A 27,852-nucleotide genomic window follows, 5' to 3' on the forward strand; every position below is an offset into this window, starting at 1 on the left:
TTTTTATGATGCTTTTCAACAATATATGTGAGATAGGACTTCAAAATATGAATCATTGGATACAAAATTCAGTCCATAAAATGCTAATAATTGTATGAAATTTTGACTATATATGTATATATGCATACATATATGTGATATATGATATATTCATGAAATAGGGTATGTATAACATATAAAACTATAAAAACTAAAGTATTTAGCATTTATATATCACAAATATATGTATATCACAAATATATGTGGATACATGTATATGTAACACACAAATACACATGAATGGAATTTTCATCTATAGAGAATGAATTCATGTAATTTTCTAGGACTCAGATGAGAAAACTAGAAATAATTATGTTAAGTGACTTGAGACAAGTTAAGAAAAATACTGTTTTCTCTCATTCATGGAATCTAATATAACATAATTCTGATAGGTATATCAACAGATTAGGAGAGGAGAAAAAAGAGGATATCCTGGTTGTATAGTCTAGATGTACATTCTACATATGCATAAATAGTGTAATGATAACCACAAAATATAAAAGAAACAGAGATAGTGAAGACAAATTAAGAAAAAGTAACATGGTGTCTCCCATGGTGTTACACCCTAGAAGGAGAACGAGATTAGAGGATCAAGAAATAGTAACATTGTTGGGGAGACTTTTGTCAAATACATTGTACCCAAATTGTAAATATTATGGTGCAGAATTTTTGTATAATTTACATCAATAACTTTTAAAATCTGAATTTTATAGATGAATTTCCTTATTGTAGAGATCCTTCCCAGGTTTTAGTCATTGGTCTTACTGTGATAACTTCTCCTTTAAAATAAATACAAACCTGTGTGTTTGTGTGTGTGTGGGGGGGGTTTTATTATATATATATATATGTTAGAGGCAGAGAGCCATAACTCATTACAGATACTATCTTCAATTGCCAATACCAGGATCTTGTTCCAGAAATCTTTGTTTTTATCAGTTTTTCTTTGCTATGAAATCATTCTACTCTGCATTAAATTTTACAATTAATTCTGTCCACAAACACACTTGATTTTATTTCTCCTTTCTGTTATTACTCACACATCTTTAAGAAAGAATTGAGCTAACTAACATTTTTTGGCTTCTTGCAGAGAAAGTTGCATTTTCTGTGGTTGCACAGTATCAGGCACTAGGAAACAAATCACAGAGTGACAGAAACCCAATTGGTTGCACTTTGCAATTGAAATGAGCTTTTGAATCTTTTTTTTTTAACCAGAAGACTGTAATCTTCTGTTATCTATAGAAGTTTCCTCACAAACTTAGCCCTAGCTGATTCTTAGTGACTTTCTCTCAGAGTATTACAAAATGCTTTCAAGTTGGTGAAATGTAGATTTGCTCCATTGTGTGATCTTATAGATTTCTGATTTTAACTTCTATTCTCTCTCAATCAACTGTTTTCATATTCTTTAGATAAGAAATTTCAAAGCTTAAATATTCCCATATTTAAATTCTAGTTGGGGAGCACCCATAAAATATGTGAAGCTCAATCCCTGTGTGGACTTTTGTTAATTCAGTTGTGCCCACTTGTATCAGTTATCTTAATGTGCAATATCTACTTGAACATGTTAAAAATCTTACTCAAACCTCATAAGCAAGGAATTGCTTACCTAATTATATAGGTGGGTAAATAAATACAATTTTGTAGGTAAATAAATAAAATGAGTTCCTCTTGAAAATGCATCAATACCTAGGCATTAAGGTGCAATTATTTATCTTCTATACATTTAAAACTATGTGCTAATTAATGTTGTTAAAGAAAAGCAGTAATTTGATTGAAACTCGTGTTCTTTTTTAAAATCTTGTTTAAAAATATATTCACTTGAAATTTCTAGCCCATGAAGAGTCATTCTGCTTATCATAATACTACCTATAAAATGCATTGGAATAATTTACAGAGTCATATTAAAACCTTATTCCCATCATTTTTCATATTTATTAATTAATTATCATGTATGACATAAATATTAGTAATTTTATAATGGCAGTATATCTATTGCTAAAATCAATGTCACAATATTGAAATTTATATCTGCTCTCTGTTTTTCAATTCACAAGCATGCAGTAATCATGAAAAAGCAGATAGATATTAGTCAAGATTTCTTCAGACTTTCTTGCCAAAACTAAGAAATATAGATATAATTATGCTTTTTCATGATCAAGGATGCAAATGTGCTTTACAATCTTTGCATTTTTATTGTTTTTCCTGCATACATGAGTTATGCATTTTCTGAGGTCTAACTAGTGAACTTTGTAATGAAATAGTAAATTAATCACACTCAAAATGGTTTCTTTTGTGATTTGAGAAAAATCATCAATATGAACAAATGAACTTGTAAATAATGTTTCCTCTCTCTGCAGACTAAGAAAATCCATTATGGAAAACCAAAAAAGAAAACAAAGTAATTTATCAATAGGTGTAAAATATTATAACAAGTCATAAAAATGCATTCTATAACAGTTTGACTGTTGTTACAATCGAGTGAGAAAATGAAAATATAAATAAAGAAGTAAATAAAGAATATAACCTAGTTTGACTTATAATATAAATTTGCTCTGCTCCGTCTAATCTATAACTCTAGCATTCATAGGTGTAGCACTACTACCTGCAATTCCCTGGTGCTTTGTCAATATTGGCCATGACAGCGCCTCACATAAAAGCTGAGCCCCAGGTTACTTTCACTAAAATCATTTTCCTTAGTACCCTCATACTGTCCATGTTTTGCTTATTTCTCAGAATTTTTATTTTTTTACTTAAATTAGCTCACTGTATTTCCCATTTAATTCATAACTATCATTACTTTACTTATTTTTTCTTATAGGATTGTAAAATATTTTGAAAACTACTTTTCATTCCCCAGTGCTTCACCAGGAGTGTTGTAATCTTGTGGTTATAGAAGGTCATAGCAGAAATGAATTAATGTGTTAATGAAATATTTCCAGCAGTGAATTTCTCCACAGCTAATCCCACTTTTCATCATTAATGCTCTACAAAATAGAAAAAAAAACCCACAAGTTATAATAGAGTCGCCATTACAATGTTAAAAACCACTCAAAATTACTGTTCATCATTAAATGTGTAACTTTATGGTGATATTAATAATACCTTTCCCTACATCAAAATTTTAAAAAAATAATAACTTTGAATTCTGCTGAGCTCATTACATTAAAGGCTTAATAACAAATTAACAAAAATGAACATGATAGTTGTTAAAGCCACTCAGTGACTATCAACCCAGATCTTAATATGTTTAATTAAGTTAATGCCAGTCAATTAGTCAAGCAGCTTAACCTCATATTTTTCCTAGCTCTGCTTATGATAGAATTGTAAATGTTTATAGATGAGACAATAAAAAGTCTACCAATATCCATCAAAAGAATACAGAAAATGAACTTTGTTTTCTAAGGCATAATTTTCATATCTTTTATGAAAAAAATCTAACTTGGAAGTCAAATATACCTTTCTAAAAAAAACAGGTAGCCTTTCTATAAAAGAGAAATAAAAGTTCAGTGGTAGACCTTCAGCAATGCATTATTGGCCAACATATCTTAGAAGCATTAGGTTACACGACTCCAATGTGATGGATTGGAATTCTTTGGATAAAAAAAAAAAAGCTAATGTCAGTTTTTGAATGTCTACCAACAAAATCACGGATGGTAGGAGTAACATATGTTTAGGAGAGATCAGATGACTTAGTTTTTAATTTTTTCTTTTAGTAGTTGTGCAAAGGAGTTGCCATTCACTAAAGTAGTTTATGAATACAGTACATTTTGATCAAAGTTGTCCCTTTCAACATTTTCACCCATCCCTCTCACCTATCCCTTTCCTTACTTTTCTTAAATTTGTTGCCATTTAGCAACACAGTTTATGTACATAATGAATCTTGGTCTGTGTCATCCCTTCAAGCTTCACCCTCCTTTAACCCATACCTTCTGTTGAATCTCTCAATTCTGTGGAACATAGAATGAATTCTGCTTGCATTCTTCCTCTTAACCCTCCTCACTCTACTATCTCTCTCCTCTAGGTCTCATTATACCTTGTAAGCTTCTTCAACCACACTCTGAAAAGCAATATGGAGGATCTTCAAAAACAAAACACAAAGGTTCCCTATGTTCCAAAAATTCCACTCCTGGATATTTATCCAGTAGAGCACAAACTTCCATACTAAAGCTACCAGCACAGCCATGTTCATTGCAGCATGGTTTACCATGGGTAAGATGGAATCAACCCAGATGCTCTTCAGTGGATGGATGAAGAAAATGTGATATTCATACACAATGGGATTCTACTCATCCATCAGAAAGAATGATATTATAACATTCATAAGAAAATGAAAAAACATGAAAAAATTATATTAAATGAAGTAAGTAAGACCTGGAGAAACACAGGTTGCATGGTTTCCTACTTGTAACTGCAATGTACCTATAAATCTGTATGTGAACAAAATTGCATTCATCTGATTAGCTTAATCATATATTGTTATAGTAATTTCTTTTGTACTCCTTACTTCATAGGTCGAGGGCAATACTTGTCTACATAACATCAAACATACACTTCCACTCGTCATACTGCTCCTTCCTTCTCTTACATAGACTTGTGTCTTCTTCGGCTACCATGAATAATTTTAAATCATATCATAGTTTCCAAGAACATTGGTCACAAAGAAATGCACAAAAATATAAGTGAATATAAGAAAAATGTCCCATCAATAGATTCTGGAAAACCTTACAGTTTATTGGATTAACCATAGAAATATATACTGTACAGAGGGGTTAAAGTTGCATGAGTAAGGTAGTAAGCACATTTCCCATCGAACATTGTTACTCCCTCCTTGGTTTTTCCCCTACCATCCCTTCCCTCCCCACTCCCTAACTTCTCCCCTCTCACCCCAATGAAGTTGTAAAGTTTGTTTTCAACATAGTGTCTTGTTAGTGTCTTGTATATCTCATAGTTATAATGAGACAACCTGTATGCTTGTTTCAGCATTTTGTTATTTCCCTTCCCCTCCTCAAATTAGAAAAAAATACATACAAGATGCAGGGCACCTAAATCAAATACAGTGACAACAGTGGTTAGTGACAACATGGGGGGAAAACAAGCACAAGAAGCAAAAAAAATCACACAGTACATTATAAACAACAGTGACAACTATGTTTATCGCAGCATATATAATATATATATAGATAGATAGATAGATAGATATAATGGAATTTTATGCCTCCATCAGAAAGAAAGATACCACCCTGTTTGTTAGGAAATGAAAGAACTTGGAAAAATTATATTAGGTGAAGTAAACCAGACTCAAAGAAATATAGGTCCCATGGTTTCCTTTATTTGCAATAAATACTATATGTCTAGGATGATCATATTAGATGACCTGAAAAGAAAAGATCAAAAGCTACATAATATGACCATATGAGATGATGCTAAGCGAAATGAACCCCAAGATAGGGACATGTAAACTTAAAAAATAAGTCATCTGAAAAAAAATTCTCTCAAGGAAACATTTTATATTTTGATTATGACATTTTCAAATTCAATACTAATTGAAATTCATATTTTATTGAGAAATATATTGGTTTCTTGGCACAAACATAAAACGACAGCATGTAGTGAGTAAGGACAAAGATTTAGTGCATCAAACTATAAATAATGCACCTACAGAAGCACATCTTCACATATAAGCATATCAATAGACAGGTTTCATTACTTGCTTCCTGAGTGTGCTGTGCAAGTCATACCATTGAACTCACTGTGTTTATGTCAGTCTCTGTTAAGATATATTTACACATTGATGGTGTGATTTTTCATGTTTGCAATTGCAGCTACTCAGGATCCAGAGAATAGGAGGACCTCATTTAAAAAAAATATAGAGATACCACTATATCGAACAAATGGGCATGGTACCATACCATGGTGATCCCAGCTGTTGAGGATGCATAGGTAGTAGAATTAGGGACTGTCGTTCTCTGGAATAAGATTTGAAAACCCGAAAATACTGAAATTAAAAAGGATTGGAGACATGGATTATGTAATAGAATATGTGACCTGCAGAAATTGGACTCTGAGCTTTAACTTTAATACTAACCAAAGTAAAAGAGAAAAGAGAAAGATGTTCATTTAAAAATGTACTAATCTAGGGGAAACAAAGGAGGAGGCAACAATGCTTGATAAGAAATGTACTCATTACATTGCCCATGTAATTGTAACCCCTCTGTATGGTATTTTCACAATAAAAAAAGAACAGAAAAAAGTACTAATCAACATATGGAAAATAACAGAGAAATGGATAAGTAGTTAATAATAGCAGGAAGACTGAGGGAAGACTTTTAAGATCAAGGAGACATAATATGCATATGTGAAAATAGCTTAATGAAATCCCTTTCTATTGACAAGTTAGCAAACAACATTAAGAATAAATAAAAACAACCCCTCTGTGCATCAACTTTAAAATAAAATTAAATTAAAGTATAATAAAACCATCACCACCTAAAACAAAACCATAGGCCAGATATAATTGTTTATGTCTATCATGGAGCTATTCCGGTGGAAGCAGTTGAAAGGACTATGATTTGTGTCAGGCTAGGCATGAAAGAAAGCAAGACAGAATCTGACCTAACATGGAGTGGTGGTATATAAATGTAATTCAAGCTATAGGAGAAAAATAGGACATAGAACTTAGGTCTGGAGTCTCATCTAAAATAAATAAATAAACAAATAAATAAATAAGTGAAGCCAAAATAATTAGGGTTATGTCTCGAGTGTTAGAATTGCCAGGACTTAATATAACTTTTTCCAAGTCTTTCCATTTCCTAACAAAAGGGGCAACGTCATTCTATTGTTTCTAATGTATTTATAAGGTGATATTTTGTTGCTTTGTATGTCCCTCCACTAGGGTATAACCCCCGTTTTCACTGTATTTGGTGTTGGTATAATTTGAGGAGGGGAAGGGAAAAAACAAATTGTTTAAATAGGGATACAGGTGGACCCATTGCAACAATGAGATGTACAAGTCGTTATGTCAAAAACCGAGCTTTACAACTTTGGCGCTGGGGGAGTGGTGGGGGAGATGGGAAGGGATGGGAAGGGGAAACAAAGGAGGAGGCAACAATGCTTGATAAGAAATGTAATCATAACCTTGCCCATGTAATTGTAACCCCTCTGTACGCTATTTTCACAATAAAAAGGTTATTAAAAGGAAAAAAAAAGAATTGCCAGTACTCTCAAAAAAGTAATGAATGAAGTTAATAAACATAATCATCTCCATATTTATTTAGAATGTCCATGTTTCATTTTGAACTAACATATACTCATTTTTGCCTCATCACTTTTTTTTTAATCTATATGTGTTGCATTTTCAGTCTAACTGCAAATCTACAATTCCATTTCACTACTGGAAACTTCACTTTGGATCTCCTTAATCACCACTTCTCCACACTGCCAAAGTCCTCCTTTAAAAACCGAATCTAACTATTCATCTTTACTGTCAGACGTTATTGATGCCTCAAAACATATTTGAATTCTCCTTCTACTAAAGCTGTATTTCTCTGAAATATTACTCTCGTAATAATCTCGGTTTCTTTTCCATGGTAGTGTACACATGTGGTTTATATAATTCTGAATTGAAGCTGTTACAGAAAAAAAGAAATATGGATTCAGATTCAGATTCTTTTTTTAAAATAAGTTTTATTTTGTGAAAATACTGTACAGAGGGGTTATAATCACATAAGCAAGGTAATGAGTACATTCCTTATCAAGCATTGTTGCCTCCTCCTTTATTTTCCCCCTACCATCCCTTCCCTCCCATTTCCACAACTATACTCAAGGAAAGTACTCAATGTGTTTTTTTTTAATTACCATAATGTTATATGCTTACCATGATGGACAATATGCAATTTTCACAGATATCTGTGTATGAAATTATGATATGTTATAAAAACCCACAAGTGTCATCTAGTAGGTTTTTTTTCATTACTAAAGAAATAGACAATGTAAAGAAATTAAATGTTGAAAGTCTTCTTTGCACCTTTCTGGAAATAAGTAGAGTTCAGATTTTAATTCTTATGAACTTGATGACCTATCTATTCTCTTTAATAAAAGAAGAAGTAATTGTATAAGCATTCAAATTAACATTGATCAATGTACATTGTAAGCATATATTGATACACTGAAATAAAACAATTTTGCACAATTATATAATTAGAAATAAAAAAGATTACTGTGAAGATCTTATTTTTAATTCATACATAGATCCTCCAAATCAGCAATTCCTTTCTCTGTTGTTTTCAAGTAAATTAATGGAAGAAACACTAAAATAAATATAATTTCATCTCAGATTTGGCCTTCATTTATACTGACTTAAAGCAACAGAAACATTTAAACTTCATCATGGCATTATTAAGAAAATGGGAAAAATATTTTAAAAAGAATTAATTCCATATCAAATATCCTGAAATTCTTTTGTGGTTCTCTGTTCTTCCTAGGGTCTTGTAGATGAATAAACTGCATATCATCATTTAAACTTAAACTTATATGAAATAGTTGAGAAACTTACTAAAGCATTCTCTTTTCAGTACCACATTAACTTTAGTTTCCTACTTGGCTTTCTTCTGTGTGTGTGAATATCTCCTTACTTTTTCCTAAGTTCAAGCTAGCATTGACCTTTTCCTCATAAAAGGAAAATTTATTCTCATTAAGTTTAATTGTGTAGTTAATGTTTTCATTGAGGTGCCTATTAAGCTCCTCTGTGACATTTCTAGAATCACTTAAGGTTCTGAACTTGTCATGGAAAAATGTCAGCCCATCAAAATGCCCAATTTCCCTTTATAAATGTACTATCCCTGACTCATTCTCCTATTCCTTTGTGGTTGTTAATGGAACCTATTCTACATACCTGCTTTGCTCAGTTCCCCGGAGGACCATTGCAAGTATTTCTCTCCGATATCAGATATCTCTTCTATTCTAAGGTCAGATCTTATTTATCATCAACAGTCAAATGATTTTCTTTAAAATCAACAATTTACTGAATTTCTATTCAGTAAACAGCTTTGTCTATTTTAAAATGTCTATGGAAACAAGCTTTGTACTAAGTTCTGCAACTGTCCCTTGCGTCATATTAATAATAGGCCCATTAGCGATAACTCATTAAAGAAACAGGGATAACACTCCATCTCTGTTTTGGTTGCTTCTTTAGCATTAAATAATGATACATTGAAGGAATCCATTGATGGAGCTTTTGGTTAGTGATAATTTCCTCAGCCTCTGCTGCTGGGTCATGTTTTTTCCTTACATTTTTGTGACAGGATGAATGTGTGGTGTGTGGTTATTTTCAGTTTTGATTTTCTTGATTTACAAAAAATAAAATAAAATGATAATCCACTAAGAAATAAAACATTGTCCTTGGAACAGTTTTAAGTGGGCTTATATGAAATACAACATGTAAATCATTTTTTAGTCATTCCTTATTTTGCCACATAAGTCATATAGTCTGGAACTAGATTTATAATAGTTGTAATGGCAAATAATATTTGAAATACAGCAAAACAATGTCAGAGGGTTTTTGAAAATAATAAACTTCCTAAATTCTATAGGAAGTTTATAGGACTTCCTACTGGAAATTAATCACATATTATTAAGATAACAATCTACTATATTACCATGTCTTGTTTTGTTGAAACAATACACTTTTCCTATATATGTGTGTATGTGTGTGTGTGTTTGTGTCAGAGAGAGGATGTGTTTAGAAATGCAATCTCTTGTTGTAGTCATCTCTTACATCTTATTCAATGAAATATCATGATCAGTCCTCTTTTTAAAATATTTTTTTATTGTGAAAATCTATACAGAGGGGTTACAATCACAAAAGCAAGGTAACGAGTACATTTCTTCTCAAGCATTGTTGCCTCCTCCTTTCTTTTTCCCCTAGCATCCCTTCCCTCCCATCTCCACAACTACACTCTTCCCTCTAAATTGTAAAGTTCATTTTTCGACATAGCATCTTGTGCATCTCATTATTTCAATGGGTCAATTATATTTAAGTAGGGATTTAAATAATTTGTTTTTTTTTCCCTTTTGCTCCCCAAATTTTAACATTAAATACAATGAAAACAGGGGTTATACCATGGGGGAGGGACATAAAAAGCAACAAAAAAATCACATGGTACATTATAAATACATTAGAAACAATAGCAAGAAAGAAAAAAAAAATACTTGGTGTCCTTATCTTGTGGTTCATTTCACTTAACATCATCTCATCTGACCATTTCTGCTTGTCTCAGACATATACTAGTTATTGCAAATAAGGGAAACCATGGGACCCATGTTTCTTTGTGCATGGCTTACTTAGGAAATGGGAAGACTTGGAAATAACTATATTTAGATCTGTATTCTTTAATTATACATCTTCATAAATATGAGATACACCATTTATATATATGTACATAATTTTTAAATGTTTATATTTTGTTAATACGGAGAGAAAACTTTTAGAAAGTTAATTGTACAAGAAATAGCTTCAGAATACTTCCTACATATCCACTCATTTTCTTTCTTTTTTTTATTAATAAGTTTTTTTATTGTGAAAATACCGTACAGAGGGGTTACAATTACATGAGCAAGGTAATGAGTACATTTCTTGTCAGGCATTATTGCTTCCTTCTTAGCTTCTGTTTACCATCCATGCCCACCCAGCCTACTCCCATGAGGACACCACCCCAAATTTGTAAAGTTCGTTTCTCCACATAACATCTTGTACATCTCATTGGTGCAATGGGTCCACCTGTATCCATATTTAAACAATTTGTTTTTTCCCTTCTCCTCCCCAAATTATACCATCATCAAATACAGTGAAAACAGGGGTTATACTGTGGGGGAGGGATGTACAAAGCAACAAAGAAATCATTTTAAAACTATGTTAGAAACAATAGCAAGAAAGAAAAATAATTTGAGTCCTTATCTTAGGGTTCATTTCACCTAACATCAAATTGTCTGACTGTTTCTGCTTGTCTCATATATACTAGTTATTGCAAATAAGGGAAACCATGGAACCTATATTTCTTTGGATATGGCTTACTTCACCTAATATAATTTTTGCCAAGTCTTTCCATTTCCTAACAAATGGGGCAATGTCATTCTTTCTGATAGAGGCATAGAATTCCATTGTGTATAGATACCACATTTTCTTGATACATTCATCTACTGAGGGGCATCTGGGTTGGTTCCAGAACTTAGCTATGGCAAATAATGCTGCAATAAACATAGTTGTGCTGGTAGCTTTAGTATGGTCTTGTTTGTGATCATTCCGGTAAATGCCCAAAAGTGGGATTGCTGGGTCATAGGGAAACTCTATGTGGAGTCTTTTGAGGAACCTCCATACTACTTTCCAAAGTGGTTGAACAAGCTTACACTCCCACCAACAATGCATTAGGGTTCCCTTCTGCCAACATCCCCTCAAGCATCTGTTGTTGTTAGAGTTCTTGATTATAGCCATTCTAACTGGGGTGAGGTGGTATCTCAAGGTTGTTTTGATTTGCATTTCTTTTATGGCTAGGGAGGTTAAGCATTTCTTCATGTGTCTATTGGCCATCCTTCTTTCCTCTTCAGAGAACTTTCTGTGTAAGCCTTTAGTCCACTTATTTATTGGTCAGTTGTTTCTTTGGAGGAATATCAATAACAAATTTCAAACTCTACTACAAAGCCATAGAAATCAAAACAGCTTGATACTGGCACAAGAACAGACCTCAGGACCAATGGAATAGAATTAAAAACCCAGAAATGAACCCACAGACCTATTGCCATCTAATCTTCGATAAGGGATCTAAAAAAATAGAATGGAAGAAAGACAGCATTTTCAGTAAATGTGGTGCTGGCAAAACTGTAGAAGACTAAAGCTAGATACTTATATATCACCCTGAACCAGAATCAACTCCAAATGGATCAAAGACGTTGTCAAAGGAGCAACCCTGAAAACATTACAAGATGAAACAGGAGAAACCTTAGGTCTCTTTGTCACTAGCGGAAATTTTCTTAATAGAGACCCAGAAACACAACAAATCAAAGAAAGGTTGGGCAAATGGAATGCATGACGTTGCAGAGCTTCTGCATGGCAAAGGATATAGCTAGCAAGATCAATAGAAAGCCCACGGATTGGGAGAAGATCTTCACTAGCATACAAAGGGCAAGTGTCTCATATGTAAAATATATCTGGAACTCAAAAAATTTAATCCACCAACTACACTAATTTTAAGTTGTTTATATCACCAGTACTATTAGTATACAGAAAATATTTTCTAACAGTTAAACAATAATTTATATTTAATAATTTTTCATATTCCTGAAGTTATAAATTTATTTTATATAATATATTTATATTATATATCATATACAATATATATATTATATAGTATGTGGTTGTAGTTATATATAAATAAATCATATACTGTAATAATATTATGTTATTATTAATATTAATTATAATATAAATATATCATATATTTAGGTAGATATTGACAGATATTATATGAGTATCATTAAATTACCTCTCAAAATATTGTCTTATACCTTTAATGAAATCAGTATTTTAACATATTTTATGTCAGTAGATCCTCTCATCTCATTGTATTTTGTCTGAAGTATTTTCTTAACTGTGCTGAACAATGTAGCTGATGATCCTATGAATGCACTTATGTAATGCCATGAGAACGACAAATGGTCAAAGAGCACACATAGCCTAATAGCACTGCATTGATCATGAATCACAAATTCACCTTTCTTGCCTCATTCAGAATATGCATTCCAGGTTTTTAAAGAAATACAGAGTACATATGAATTTCCCAATTCCCTAGGACACATCAATTTCAGTAATTATGGTTTTAGTCCAAAAATATTTGGAATATTAATTATTAAATGCAGATTTCTTGTAACAAAACTCTTTGAGGAGTATATGCAAGTAAAATGTTTGTTAGTAATATGATTTGTTAGTAAAGTATTTGGTCATGGACATCAAACACTATTCTATTTCTATGAATGCTATAATCTACTGAAAGGATGTTACCACAGTTTCTAAGAATTATTTCTGCATATGACTTAGAAAACAATACCAGTATTTAATATAGCACTGTAGAGAATAATTAGAAAAATACTTTCCTGAACTGATGTTAAATGTCGATTTTCTATAAAAGGAAAGTCACAGTGATTATCTTTCAAATTTTATAATCAAAAGTATGGTATGGAAAAGGAATATTAAGTCTGAATATAGGAAAGTTTTACATTTGCAATAGAAATGAATTTCTTAACCAGAATCTTAAAGTATATAGGTTAACCAAAAATACAGAATTCATTACTGAGAACTTTGCCAAGTACAACCTTTCTTGTCACATTGAAAGACAAAGCTATTTCCAAAGAATCCTTAAAATAGTATTTCTACTGCAGGTTTTGAGATGTCACAAAACAGGAAACCGTATGTTTTTATATTCACCTTGCTTTTTGTACACTTCAAACCATTTTACAACTACCTAGAAATATAAGAATATAAATTACTTTAAAAGTAAACTATTATTTTGAATTTAATAAGTAAAAAATTAAAATCATCATAATTTATTGTGTCTGCATTCAGTCAGTTTTCAATTAGTTTTTTTATTAATGTTTTTTTATTGTGAAAATACCGTACATAGAGCAGTCAAAGTGACACTAAAACTCTCTAGAACAAAATAATTCGTTGTAGTGGGGCTTTGCTGAGCAGATTATTGTCTATCACATAGATCATTATGTGTTATGGAGAGACATATTTTAGTTTTACTTGGAAAATTCAAATTTTTGGATAGCATGATTGATGACACCATTACTAAAAAAGGAGTTGTCACCTGACTCCGCAGACACACAAATATATTTTTTTAAATCAGAATAACTTTTTTACATGGCAGAAAAAAATCAGCTTAACAATAGAATAACAATATAGCAGAACTCCTCTATTACATGGAAAATATTTAAATAAATGAAAATTTTAGAAAACTCTGTTGTATTATATGAACTAAAACAATTTTGTGATTAACACCAGAATTGAAAATAGACAGAACAGAGGAAATGATAGATACTACAGCAAGTAGATTCCATTATTTAAGGACACACATTCTAAAATATATAGAAGTGAAACAGGGTGATGGTTAGCTTTGTCAGTAATGTTGGTTGGACCGTTGCAAGTAGATAGCTTTTCCAATCCCTTCTCCATGTATTTCTGTGAGGATAGTTTTGAATGAAACTTACATGTCAATAACTGGTCTCTGAGCTAAGCATGATGTCTTCTTTACTGTGTGTTCATTGCATGAGAAACAAGTTTAAGTAACATACAAGAGTTGTCTCATCCGGGGAAAAAAAGTCCTGCAGCATGTTCTCTTTAGATAAGACCTGAATTAAGACTTGAGACATGAGTTCCATCTAAATTTCTACCTTGTTTGTTTTGTTAACCTATCTTTGACTTATTCTGATTTTACAGGCTTTAAAAAAATGAATTAGCACACATTTGTACTATAAGAAGTTGCATCGGTCTACTTCTCTGTACATCACCTTGACAATAAAATTAAATTAAAAAAGAGGTATCATGGTTCTATTTCCATAAATTCCTACAATATCACATGAGCAAAATTCACTCCTTCCATACTGCTTCTGTTTTTCTCCTCCCTCTTCATCATCTTTTCAAATGCCATTTGTTGGGTTTGATTATGCTGTAATGTTGTGTGTGTGTGTGTGTGTGTGTGTGTGCTATATGTGTATTAAATCTCACTCTCAGTGTCTGTCTCTGTCTCTCTCTCTCTCTCTATATATATATAAGCCATCCTTTAATCCTCTACACCCTTCAGTATCCTCCCCTTCTCCTTTTATTTGTCCCCACCTTTTCTACATTCATGAATGTAGAAATCTGAGCCGAATATTCAATATTTGGCCCTTTGAGATTGACATATTTCACTCAAGTGAATGATCTTCAGTTCCAGCCATTTTCCTGTATTTCTTATTTTTAATTCTCTGCAATGAAATGATACATCGTTCCTTAAATTCCATCTTTTAAAAGTGACTCTGGTTACCTGAAACAATAAGTCCTGTTCATGGTGAGAAATACTAGCTCCTATTCTGAAATTTGTCTATCTGAATGTTCACAATCATTGACCTTACAATGCAGCTATATTATTTTCCTGGTTTTCTCCAAGAAATCTCAACTAGAAAGTCAAATCAAAGATTTGGAGAGTGGAGATAATTTTTACAAAATGTGCAAGGTACTTGAACTGAGTTACTTTTCATGTTAATAATATACAACTGAGCAGACTTATAACTGGGAACAGTCGGACATGCTTTTTTTTTTTATTTTTGTCGGTTGTGGGGCTTGAACTCTGGGCCTGGGCGCTGTCCCTCAGCTCTTCAGCTCAAGGCCAGCGCTCTACCACTTGAGCTACAGCACCACTTCAGTTTTCTGGTGGTTTATTGGAGATAGGAGTCTCATGGTCTCTCCTGCCCGGGCTGGCTTTGAACCGCGATCCTCAGATCTCAGCCTCCTGAGTAGCTAGGATTACAGGCGTGAGCCCCCAGCGCCCGGCCGGACATGCTTTTGAATGTGTGTTTGTTGTAGAATTGTGATTTGAAAGAATCACTGAAAAAGCAAACTTGTTTTACATACTTTTAGTCTAAGTGAAATAGGTACTCATTTAAATTAAGAAATATTCATGCATTGCAATTAAGACAAACATCTCTCAGCAATACCTGTGTAGTTGTTTTTTAATAGAATAGATTAATTTTGTATTAAAATTATTTAATGTTTTATGCTACATACTCTAATGGCTTATCTGTCCCAAATTTGTAGTATAAAGATACTAACTAGATCTGTTAAACCTTACTATGCATGCCATATGTACTTTTATGGGTTCTCATTTTTATTACATGACCTCCATACATATAAATACACTAAGTGACTATAGGGATAAAGAATACAATAGCATAAAGAACAGCCTAATTTTCCCAAGTTCAAGCATCCACTGAATTACCAGTTCAGAACTTTACCTTAAGCCCAGACTTACTTACTAACTGATTAAATCCACATCTACATTTGTGCTTCTATTCAACTTATCCATGATAGTCTTACTCTATTGAGAGTTTAACGCATGCTCATTGACAAATCTATATTTCTTTGTTATATTTATTTGATTATAAACCTGTTGAAAATGACTGTTTGGTTATTTATAGTACAAGTTTATGAGACTATATAAATTTTAATATTAAAAACAGACATATGCAATTGGATTTATTGGCAGAAAAATTAAACACTTTCTCACTTCCATCTATTACTTATATGATCTCTCTTTCCCTTTTTAGAAAACAAATGTTAATACTTATACCATCAACTTAAATCGACATTCTGTGACTTTTATTACAGGCATGTTATAACCATTGTACTGATGTCTAATTAAGAGTCATAAATCAATTACTTTTTAATGAGAAGTAATTATTATAGACATAATTCATTCAAACTGTAGGATGTGTTGATACATGTCTGTAATATCAACCTTTGGAGAGGTATAGATGGTTTGAAATCTACTGGAGTAAAAGTTAGGCATAGATAATTTCAAAAATCGAGTTGGAAGTGAACTTCACTGTCTGTGAGTCCACACAAGAAGAAGATGTACAGAGTCAGGTTTGTAGGATAGCCCAGGGAAAATAACATAATATGGAAAATTAACATAAAAATAAATGACCAGAAACCTGGCTCTTATAGTTGAGTGAGTTTAAATTTAATATTTTCACAAAATTATTTTGATTCCTCCTAGATACATCAGAGAACCTAGAAAATGATCTTCACGTGTACATATGAAGGATAGACTATGTAAAACAAGCTTTAAACAGTAGTCATTTGTTTACTATTATTTAGAATGTATAGAATTACTATAAACATAAACGTAACTAATATCCACTGCTAGCCATATGGTTGAGGCTAACTCTTATCAATAATCAATCATACTTTTACAAATAAGTGAATATTTTTTTGGAATCATATCCTTCCCATCTATAGAAAGTATTCATAAATTTTTGTTAAGTGTGGAAGATGAAACTTATTTATATAACAATATTAACTCTAGTATATAGAGGTTTGAAAACAAATTTATAATGAATGATCTTAGCAAGCATCCTATATTTGTGTAATGGAGTGGTTTCATGTTATAGCAAATAAACCAATCAGCAAAGTGTCACGTTTCTCCAGAGAACTCAATGCTAGAAAGCCTGGCCTAACATTTGGTGCCTCTGAGTTTTCATACAGCAGAGAATGCTGAGATATAGAAGCATGAGAAAGTTAATCATTAAATAAATATATAGAAATTAAACCTGTGTATATTCATTGTATTATTTTGACACAGGATTTCCTTAAAAAATGTGTTTTGTATCAATAGCCCTCATTTGCTCTTTTCTTTGGTTTCCATAAATGTTACTTAAAAATATAAACAACCAACTTCTCCTAAGCGAGTAGTTGTAGAGGTGGGAGGGAAGGGATGGTAAGGGAAAAACAAAGGAGGAGGCAACACTGCTTGATAGGAAATGTACTCATTACCTTGCTAATGTAACTGTAAGCCCTCTCTGTACAGTAGTTTTACAATAAAAAAAAACATGCAAAAATATAAACAACCAATTTTATTATTTACTCTTAAAAATTTTTAGATGCTTTTAATATGTTTATAAACTGTATATATGAGAATATATAAAATATATGTATTTATGTATGCATGTATTTTATTTATTTATTTTGCTGAACTTGGGGCTTGAATTCAGGGCCTGGATTTTATCTCTGAGCATTTTGCTCAAGTCTGACACTCTATCTCTTGAGCTACAGCTCATTTCCAAATTTTGGGTGGTTAATCAGAGATAAGAAACTCATGAGCTTTCATATTCAGGCTAGCATTAAACCTGAATCTTCAGATCTTAGCCTTCTGGGTATCTAGGATTACAGGTATGAGGTACTGGTATCCATCTCTGTATATGTATTTATATAAACAAAAAATATCAAATATAGGTTTCCCTTTTTCTATGAAAAGATAGAGCCATCATAAAAATAATGACAAGGCAAGACTTGGAAAAAATCATATTAAGTCAAGTAAGTCAGGCCCAAAGGAACATAGGTCCCATGATTTCCCTTATTTCCAATATCTAGTATATAATATATGAGTCAACCAGAAAAGATCAGATAAGGTGATGTTAGGAAAATGAACCCTAAGATATGTATTTAAATGTTTTTTTTTCTTTCATGCATTTGTTTCTAACGCATTTATAAGATTATTTCTTTGTTGCTTTGTATGTCCCTCCCCCACAGTATAACCCCTGCTTTCAATGTATTTGATGTCGGTATAATTTGTGGAGGGGAAGGGGAAAAAACAAGTCATTTAAAGAAGGATACAGGTGGACCCGTTGCAACAATGAGAAGTACAAGTTATCATGTCGAAAATGAACTTTACAACTTTGGTGGAGAGGGGGGAGGATTGGGTGGGGGGGCAGCGGGAGGCTGGGAAGGGATGGGAAGGGGAAACAAAGGAGGAGGTTACAATGCTTGATAAGAAATGTACTCACTATCTTGCTCATGTATTTGTAACCACTCTGTATTTTCACAATAATAAAAAAAAAATGAGATGTACAAGACAAAAAAATTAATGACAAGAATACTATAGATTGTGAGTACAGCATATACATTGTTTATTTTGAATAGTTTTGGGAAAAATAAATTTAGTAGTTGGAGAGCCAAAAAAATTAACTTCGTAAAAATAAAATAAAAAATTACCTTTGTGTATGATTCATTGTAAATTTTGATTCAAAATATCTAAATTCCCTGTGTGTCTGTTCATGCTCACTGTCTGAATGAGTAGCTCTCCTTGTCAGCCAAGTCTTAAAGGAAACAAGAAAAAGCTTCTAGTGTTCCTTTCAGACATAAAGCCTGAGCACCACTGTGGTGCTAGGTCATCTGTCTACATGGAGACATAATTAAAATACAGCTTACATCTGCATGCTTATTTAACAATGCAATTAAGCTATTTCCTATGCTAGCTAATATTTATAATTTCATTAATATGTTTTATAGCTTCAGAGTGTCTTTGAAAGTATACTAATATGATAAAAGTTGAAAGGATAAAAATAATTTCCTTTCTCTGAAGCAAAATATATGACATTTTCAGAGGTGCAAGGTACAAAGGAAGAAATGGCCTCCATAAAATGACAGGCAAGACAGGCAATCAGTCCAGGAGAACTCTGTCATCACTAAAAGCAACGCACTGTATCGCTTGAGTGGGCTACTTCCTTGTCTCGCTTTTAGGCTTGACATTAAGTTAAGGAAATATATCAAAATTAAACAAAGCTTATTTCTTTTCACTACATTAACAGAAAGGTTATTTTCATAGGGATATTATTTCAATAGCATGCATTTTTAATAATACTGTATAAATTTCAATGCATATTTTATATCATCATGCAGTTATTGTACTGCTTGGTGCTGCTGATGGGTAGAAACATATTGCAGGTATTGTCAGAGTGTGTTTTCCAGCTGTGTGATACCAATTATCTGCTGTACTTACTCCAGGAAGAGCAGCCTCTTCCTCCTAGTCTCTATTGCAATTGCTTTGTCTGAGCATTTAAACTACAAATACAATAGCTTGTATCAGCTGAGGAACAGAGGGTAGGTAACACATATACTTTAGCTTTGCAAAACTGGAGATAAGATAAATTAACATAAAGGGAACAGAAACTTCACAAAACCTAACAAACAGGCAACATGCAGGTCAACCAAACTCTTTATAATTTAACAGCACTAAACACAAATTATATATACTTCATACTTTTGGCTTCTGCCATTGTTTATAGAAGTTTAAATCTTTATTTTTATTATAGATATTAATAACAGGATTATAATATATAATATATTGATAATATTATTGAGATATATTTGCCAATATTTACATTTTCATGTGATAGTTCTTGTTAATATTTCTTATTTGAGGTCATATTTAATCTTATCAAAAAGTCTCTAGAAGTTTAAAAGTTTTCCAGAACTGTTCTTCTCTGACTCTGGTGTGGTATTGCATACCTTTAAAAATTATTGTAAGGGTGATGTACAGAGGGGTGAAAATTACCTAAGTAAGGTAAGGAGTGTATTTCTTTTTGAACAGTGTTATCCCCTCCTTCATTTTCTGCCACCTCCCTCCCTCCCTCATGGACCCCCCTCCTCAACAGGTGGTAAAGTCCTTTCTGACATAGTGTGTAGGGAGTATCACTGTTGCATTGGTTCATCCTTTGTCCCACCATTTCTGTGATTCCCCTTCAATTCAATCAATCAAATAAATAGAAAAAGAGTACAGAAATCAAAGACTGATAACAGGGAAGAAACAAAAGGCGGAGAAGATAAAGAAAAATAAATAACTTCAAACAGTATACTTAAGAAACCCAAAAACCTAGAAGTGGTGCTGTGGCTCAAGTGGTAGGGTGCTGCTGGCCTTGAGCTCAAGAGCTTAGGGCCAGCACCCAGGCACAGAGTTCAAGCCCCATGACCACCACCACCACCAACAACAACAACAAAAAAGATTTGATTTGCTGGGCGCCGGTGGCTCACACCTGTAATCCTAGCTACTCAGGAGAATGAGATCTGAGGACCACAGTTCAAAGCCAGTGCTGCCAAGAAAGTCTGTGAGACTCTTATCTCCAATAAACCACCAGAAAACTGGAAGTGGTGCTGTGGTTCAAGCGGTAGAGTGCTTGCCTTGAGCTGAAGATCACAGGGACAGCACCCAAGCTGAGTTCAAGCCCCACGACCAACAAAGAAAGAAAGAAAGAAAGAAAGAAAGAAAGAAAGAAAGAAAGAAAGAAAGAAAGAAAGAAAGAAAGAAAGAAAGAAAGAAAGAAAGAAAGAAAGAAAGAAAGAAAGAAAGAAGAAAGAAAGAAAGGAAAAAAACTCTTGTTTACATTTCTTGGAGTTCATTTCAATAAGCATCATTTCATATGATCATATGCATGTAGCTATTGAACTATTGTGGTCCTCTGCTAAGAATATCCTATCTAGCATGATAACTAGAAATACTGCAGATTGGGAAAAGGTCTTTGCTAGCTATACAACAAACAAGGGGCTCATATATAAAATATACTTAGAACTCAAAAATTAAACTCCCCCAAAACAAACTCTCAAAAGAAACAGCAATTCTATTAATAATGCACTAAAGACTTAAAGAGACACTTCTCTGAAAAAGAACTAAGAATGGCCAATAGGCACATGAGGAAATATTTAACATCTCAGCTCATGAAAAATGTCACTCAAAACAACATTGAGATTTCATCTTGCCCAGTTAGAATGGACATCAATCAGGAAAACTAATAATAATAGATATTAGGGGAGATATGGCCAATAGGGAATGTTACTACACCATTGGTGGGAATATAAACTTATTCAACCACTCTGGAGTCTGTACAGAGGTTCCTCAAAAGACTAAATATAGAGCTCCCCTATGATCCAGCAGTCCCACTCTTGGGCATTTACCCAAATGACCACAAACAAGGCCACGCTATAGCTACCAGCACAATTATGTTCAATGCAGCATTAATTACCATAGCTAAGATGTGGAAACAAACCAGATGTTGTGTATATACAAACAATGGAACTCTATGCTTCCATTAGAAAAAAATGACATTTCCCTATTCATAAGGAAATGGAAAAACTTGGAAAAAATTATATTAAGTGAAGCAAGTCAGACCCAAAGAAACATAGGATTCATGCTTTCCCTCAATTGTAATTAGTGGAATATGCCATATTTTTAAGGTGATAATCAGAATCATTAATTCAAAAGTGAGTATGCCTTCTTGGTTGTTACACGATTTCCAAACATATCACACAAACATTGGTCTTTGTTACTTATACAGACCGTGACATGTCTTTCCTATAAGATATGCTTTCTTTCTAAGATTTTATCTTGTAGCTCATATCTGGAATCAGGGAACTAGGAGCTGACTTTTTTCCTGTGTCTATTCTTGGACAACAATCTCATTAACCTTAATTGTATGCCTCTTTTATGTTGCTATAAATATACCTTTATTTTTGGTTCAATCGAAGGACAAGACTATGTTTTTGGCATATTGGAATTTAAGCAGTGCCCAGCCTTATATTCAACAGTGATAACTTGTTTTCTGTCCTCATTGATAAAAAGAGTTAATTCTTTGAACCATCAGCAACCACTCCACACATGTCACCTTGAAATCTCACAGAATAAAAAGTTTTATTCACTCAAGCCAGCAGTCAAGCTTAAAGCACCGGTGCAACGGTAGAGACAGAATAAGAAGGGAAATGTCAGGAGAGAGGAAAACAGAGAGAAAAATTAATAGCTATAGTCACAAAGTGCCTGGGACTTGAAATAAAGAGTGAAAGAGAGAGACCGGGTGTTGCTAACAAGGAGGTCAAAACAGTCCTTTCTCTCCACCTGCCCTAGTTCTTTCTTCTCATCTTGATCTAGTCATTAAAGCTTATCTGTTTCTGATGAAAAGTTAATAAGATTATGAAATACAAGCAACCACACTGCCATTAACTAATAGCAATAACTACTTCTTGAGAAATTCTAGAAAACATAATATTGTGATTGATTGCAGGAACTAGAAATTGATATAATTTAGCATACAACTTAAGAACTCTTTTAAAAAACTATAGAAACACAAATAACCTGCATACAATAATTGTTCATGGGATAAACTTATTCTAAGAACATAAAACATATAGCTGAGATGAACAACTTGTAATTACAAGAAAAGCTATTAATTGCAACATTATTCATAATAGCAAAACAGCAAATTAGTCAATGACAAAAAAAAAGATCTAGAGAGCTACACACATGCACCAAACAGAAAACCATTAAAAACTATGGGTGAAAAATATCTAATCTCTTGGAGATACTGATATTACCCATGTTAGGAAAAAAATCTTATTATAAATTAATGAGTGTAATACGATATTAATATTACAAATTTCACAAATGCAATTCAGAATGGTTATATACATGTGAGTATTAACAATAGTTTAAGTAAATGAAAATAAATAATGTTTATTTTGCCATGTTATTTTTAATATATATATTTCCATAAATTTCTTCAAGAAGTTATATTGTCAATAAATGTATTCATAATGCTATAGTAAGAATTATTACAAAACATAAATAGCAAGGAAATCATTGGATAGAACTGTGTTTGAATATCTTCTTTAAAACTCTTTCCAATTGGGGGGATGTTGGGATGAATAGAATGTGGGAGAAAACTAGGGAGAAGTAACAATGTTTGACAAGATATATACTCATTACCTTACATATATAACTGTTACTCCTCTGTATATCACCTCGAAAATAAAATTAAAATTAAAAAAGAATAGCAAAAAATTAATAAAAACTCAGTTCCTACAAAACCGTAAGAAATCTACATCGTTTTAATATTTTAACTTCTTGTACATTTTTTACATTAATATCTACTCACCACACTTGTGTTAATTAAATATGTTAATTGTGATGATTGTACATACTAAACTTTTTGGTACGTGATTGTTATAATAATACATAGCTAAAAGCCCAAAAGTGAAGAATGTTTTGTACTAACGTGTTCGCTATCAGGTATTTTTGTACATCAAGTACTTCACGTTTTGGTGATATCTGATGAATGGAATGAAATGGTACATAATAATATCATATCTTGATCTATGTTAATAAAGGATAGTTCACTCACAGTGTGACGTCAGACAGGACACTGGTTGAATTTGAATTCTGATTGTTCTCATTGCAGTCCCAGGCAGTTAACCTTCTGTGGTCTAGGTAACTGTCAGAGCTCATGAGTGATTCTCAGAATTGTCATTTGCAAATGAAATCTATGTATTTGAATATAATATACTTCAAGTTCCATGCAAATGCATGTTCCCAGTACAATTATGTGTGTAGTACAGAGTGAACACACAGTTTCTCTTCCAATAACTGCTCCCATCTTCTCTTCCAAAACATGCACGCACAGGAAAGTGTATTTGTTACAGACTGTGAACTCATATTGACATATTATTATCACTCAGCACCAATGGTTTATAATCCTTTAAAAAAAAAACACACACGAGCTAGATCCTGGTCTGTCATGCCTATAATCCTAGTTAATCAAGAGTCTGGGATCTGACAGTTGAAGTTTGAATCCATCTTGGGCAGCAAAGCCTATCCTGAAACTCCTATCTCCAATAAATCAACACGGAAGCCAAGAGTGGAGTTATGGCTAAAGTGGTACAGCAAAACAGCTAAGCAGCTGTTCAAAGCCAATGTAAACAAAGGGCTGAATAAGCATGGGATTTTATACAAAATTAAATTTAATATCATATTATGAAAATACTGTTTAAATGTTGGACATGAAGCACCTTAAAAGGCTAGGTCTAAGGACTCGCAGATAAGAAACTACCTAAACTCAACCTCTCATGGTCAACATTAGAAAGTTTTGCTGATTATAGTATTTGTTGTGTCATTTGTTGTTGACATTTCCTTTTTAAATATAAAAAATGATATAAGCTAAAATTCATTGAAAAAACTACACAGATAATCATTTAAAGAGGCCTGTTCACATTATATTTTAGCTGACTACAATAATATCCCATAAATAGTATAAAATTCACTTCCATAAATTTTTATGAGCTTAGTAGTATTCTGATGACTTGGGAAGGTATAGCAACACTCTGAACTAAAAGAATTGAACTTATAGAGGGTAATAGAGTAGAAAAGTGTATGTGGCAAAGTAATGTGTATTGAAGAAAAAAAATAAAGTAAGGTAGATGTTTGGAAGTCCTAGAAAAGGGGAGTAATTCAAAGCAGAGTGGTCAGGTGGAAGCTCCACAGCAAAGGTCACATTTAAACGAACTCATGAAGGATATGTGGGATTAAATTTTGTGTTTATACAGAAGAACAGAAACTAAATATAGAAATAATCACTATTCTTCTCAAGATGGGAAATCAAGTGTTAGTAAATCCAGGCTTGGAAATTAGTAACATATATTAATAAGCCTGTCATCTCTTTTTGTAAGATTGTAAGTAGAGTTTACTTTTGAACAAAGTAGAAAACCAGAGCATTTTGAGGTAAGAAGTAAATTAAGGTCATAGAGACAAATGAAATAAGTTTTTTTTAATGTGTGCAAATTAGACCTAAATTATATATATGTAAGTATATTCATACAGATGTATGTATGTAAATGTATGTATAGGTAAATATACATATTTGCAAATATGCATAATCATATTATCTACAATATTGTATAGGCTTGGGCATTTCCAGTTGTAACTCCATTGAACAACTTTTAATTTAACAAGATGAGTACCAGGAAGTTGAACATGGGTTTTCTTTTGGTTGGGTAGGTAAGGTTATAGTGAAGGGTTAAAGTCTTGAGGCAGTGACCACTTGTTGCTCATTTAAACTAAACCTAAGAAATTCTGTCTAGCAGAGCAACACGTGGTGGTAACCCAAACATCTGGTTGGTTGTGTGCCTTTATAATCCCTGCAAATCTTTAGCTTGGGGCTCTCCTCCTAGGCTCTGCTGCAGCCCATTTAAATAAAACCTTTAAACAGCTGTAGAGTCTGACTCTCAGTGGTCTTCTTAGTGGGGGTCCTGCGACCTGGGCACAACAATAGGAAGGAGGAAAAGCAGGCAAATGTAGTCATAATATTTTATATACAAATATCCATATATATGTATATATAAGCATATATATACACATATATATTTGTGTGCCTTTGTATATGTGTGAAAATAAGGGCAGGTAATTAGAGGGGATGGGTTGGTTTGGGGATGATGGGGAAGAATAATGGAATGTGTGACATTGATCAAATGCCATTGTACTCACAAAAGGAAATATTGAAAAAAAATCGTTTAAATAGGGATACAGGTGGACGCATTGCAAAAATAAGATGTACAAGACGTTATGTCCAAAAATGAACTTTACAACTTTGGCCAGAGGTGGGGAGGGGGTAGAGGTGGGAGATGGGAAGGGATGGGAAGGGGAAACAAAGGAAGAGGCAACAATGCTTGATCAGAAATGTACTCATTACCTTGCCCATGTAATTGTAACCCCTCTGTATGGTATTTACACAATAAACAACAAAAAAAAAAAGTGAAAAAACTTTCTGAAACTACTTAAGGATAACAATAAAAATATCCTTGTGAATGTATATTAAAAGTTTTTCATCTTAGCTTTTTATTCCAGTATTTTATTGTAAGGAGAATTCATTGTGGTATTTCAATTTATACGCCAACAGTTCATTTTAAACAAATGCTTCAAGTCGATCACATTCCAGTTTTTGCTGACCTCTTTTCTCTGTTTTCAATCAGTGTTTGATGAGTTTAATTAATGGGATAAGTGTCCTTGACCTATGACCTAGACACCAACCGTGAGGCTAGTTAAGAAGTTACAGCTGTAGTTCATGTGAGGCCTGAGAATGCCTTGAACCACTGTGATCACATTGAAGAAGTGATTGAATCAAAAAAAGGAGTAGGGTATACATAGCTGAACTGACAAGAAGAGAGAAGCTTCAAGTAGTGTCTGTACTAGAGAAATTCTGAGATCTGCTCTTATCTTGCCTTTAGCAATAAACACTGAGAACGTCACCAAACAAACTGTGTAGAGAAGAAAAACACAATGCCCCATCCGTGGACTTAAGAGACATAGGGAGGACTAGACTTGCAAATAAAATATACAAATATATTAATAATAATTCTTCCTGAAGGTGGGAAAGCATTAAGAGTGTTACACATGGAGAAGAAGATGAATACAAAGACAATACTTAGGATGATAGGAGGTTATTATATAGACAGGAAAATGGATGACATGGGGCTCAGAATATAGAATTACTAAAGTGATGTCCTCGCTCAGAGGAGAGAAGTTCCCCATTTCAAATTACTCACCTGAAAGAGGCAAGCGAGAAATGACATATAGCGCATGACTCTTGCAAGCCTTTGTACTCCAGCAAAATTCTGAGCCCTCTGAAAGTAAGGGCAATCATTTCCTTGCATAAGAAGAGATTTTCTGTCTGTCTGTCTGTCTCTGTCAGTCTGTCAGTCTATGTAGACAGATAAATGGGTTGGGAAAAAGCTTTGGGCAAGAGGGTAAACATAGAGTGCTGGTCAAAATGTGTACTGACAAAATGTGTACTGACAAAAATGTGTACTTGTGTACAAATACAAATATTAGACTATCCAAAGATGCTATGGTATGCATTTGGATGTTGTATCTTAGTAAATTTAGTTTATCAGCCTAATTTGGGCATGGGGGAAAGTTATTTTAAGAAAGCAAAGAAAGGTTAATAAGCGCCATGTAGAAGAACACTAGAGAGAAGGCACTAGAGAAATCTACTTCAGCACAAATTAAAATGAGATCAGGTATCATGGTTTTACATTCTTCTCCAATCATTTCAGTGTTCAGGACAAAGTTAGTAAATGATCCAGTCTAACTCAGATAAGGGTTTTGCCAAGCTGAAAGAGAAAAATTATAGAAAGATGGTAGACCCTGGCACATATTGAATAGTATATTCAAGGGAGCAATGTAAACAACTGGTCATAACATTTATTCCTAGATTTGATGGAAGAAAAATATATAGGGTTGATGAGGGAGAGAGTAAAACTATTGTGGATCAATAAATACACAAGCCCTGACATGAAAGTTGGTCGTGTGGGATGGCATGAGGTGGGGAGGGACATGGGAGTCAGGAGTCAAGCACACAGAGTGTGATGCATGAAATTGGGATTTTGGAGGAGCGGCTGCCACAGGTAATGACAAAGAC

The sequence above is a fragment of the Dipodomys spectabilis genome, unplaced genomic scaffold (assembly GCF_019054845.1).
Source record: "Dipodomys spectabilis isolate Male_0828 unplaced genomic scaffold, ASM1905484v1 ptg000606l, whole genome shotgun sequence".
Lineage (NCBI taxonomy): Eukaryota > Metazoa > Chordata > Mammalia > Rodentia > Heteromyidae > Dipodomys > Dipodomys spectabilis.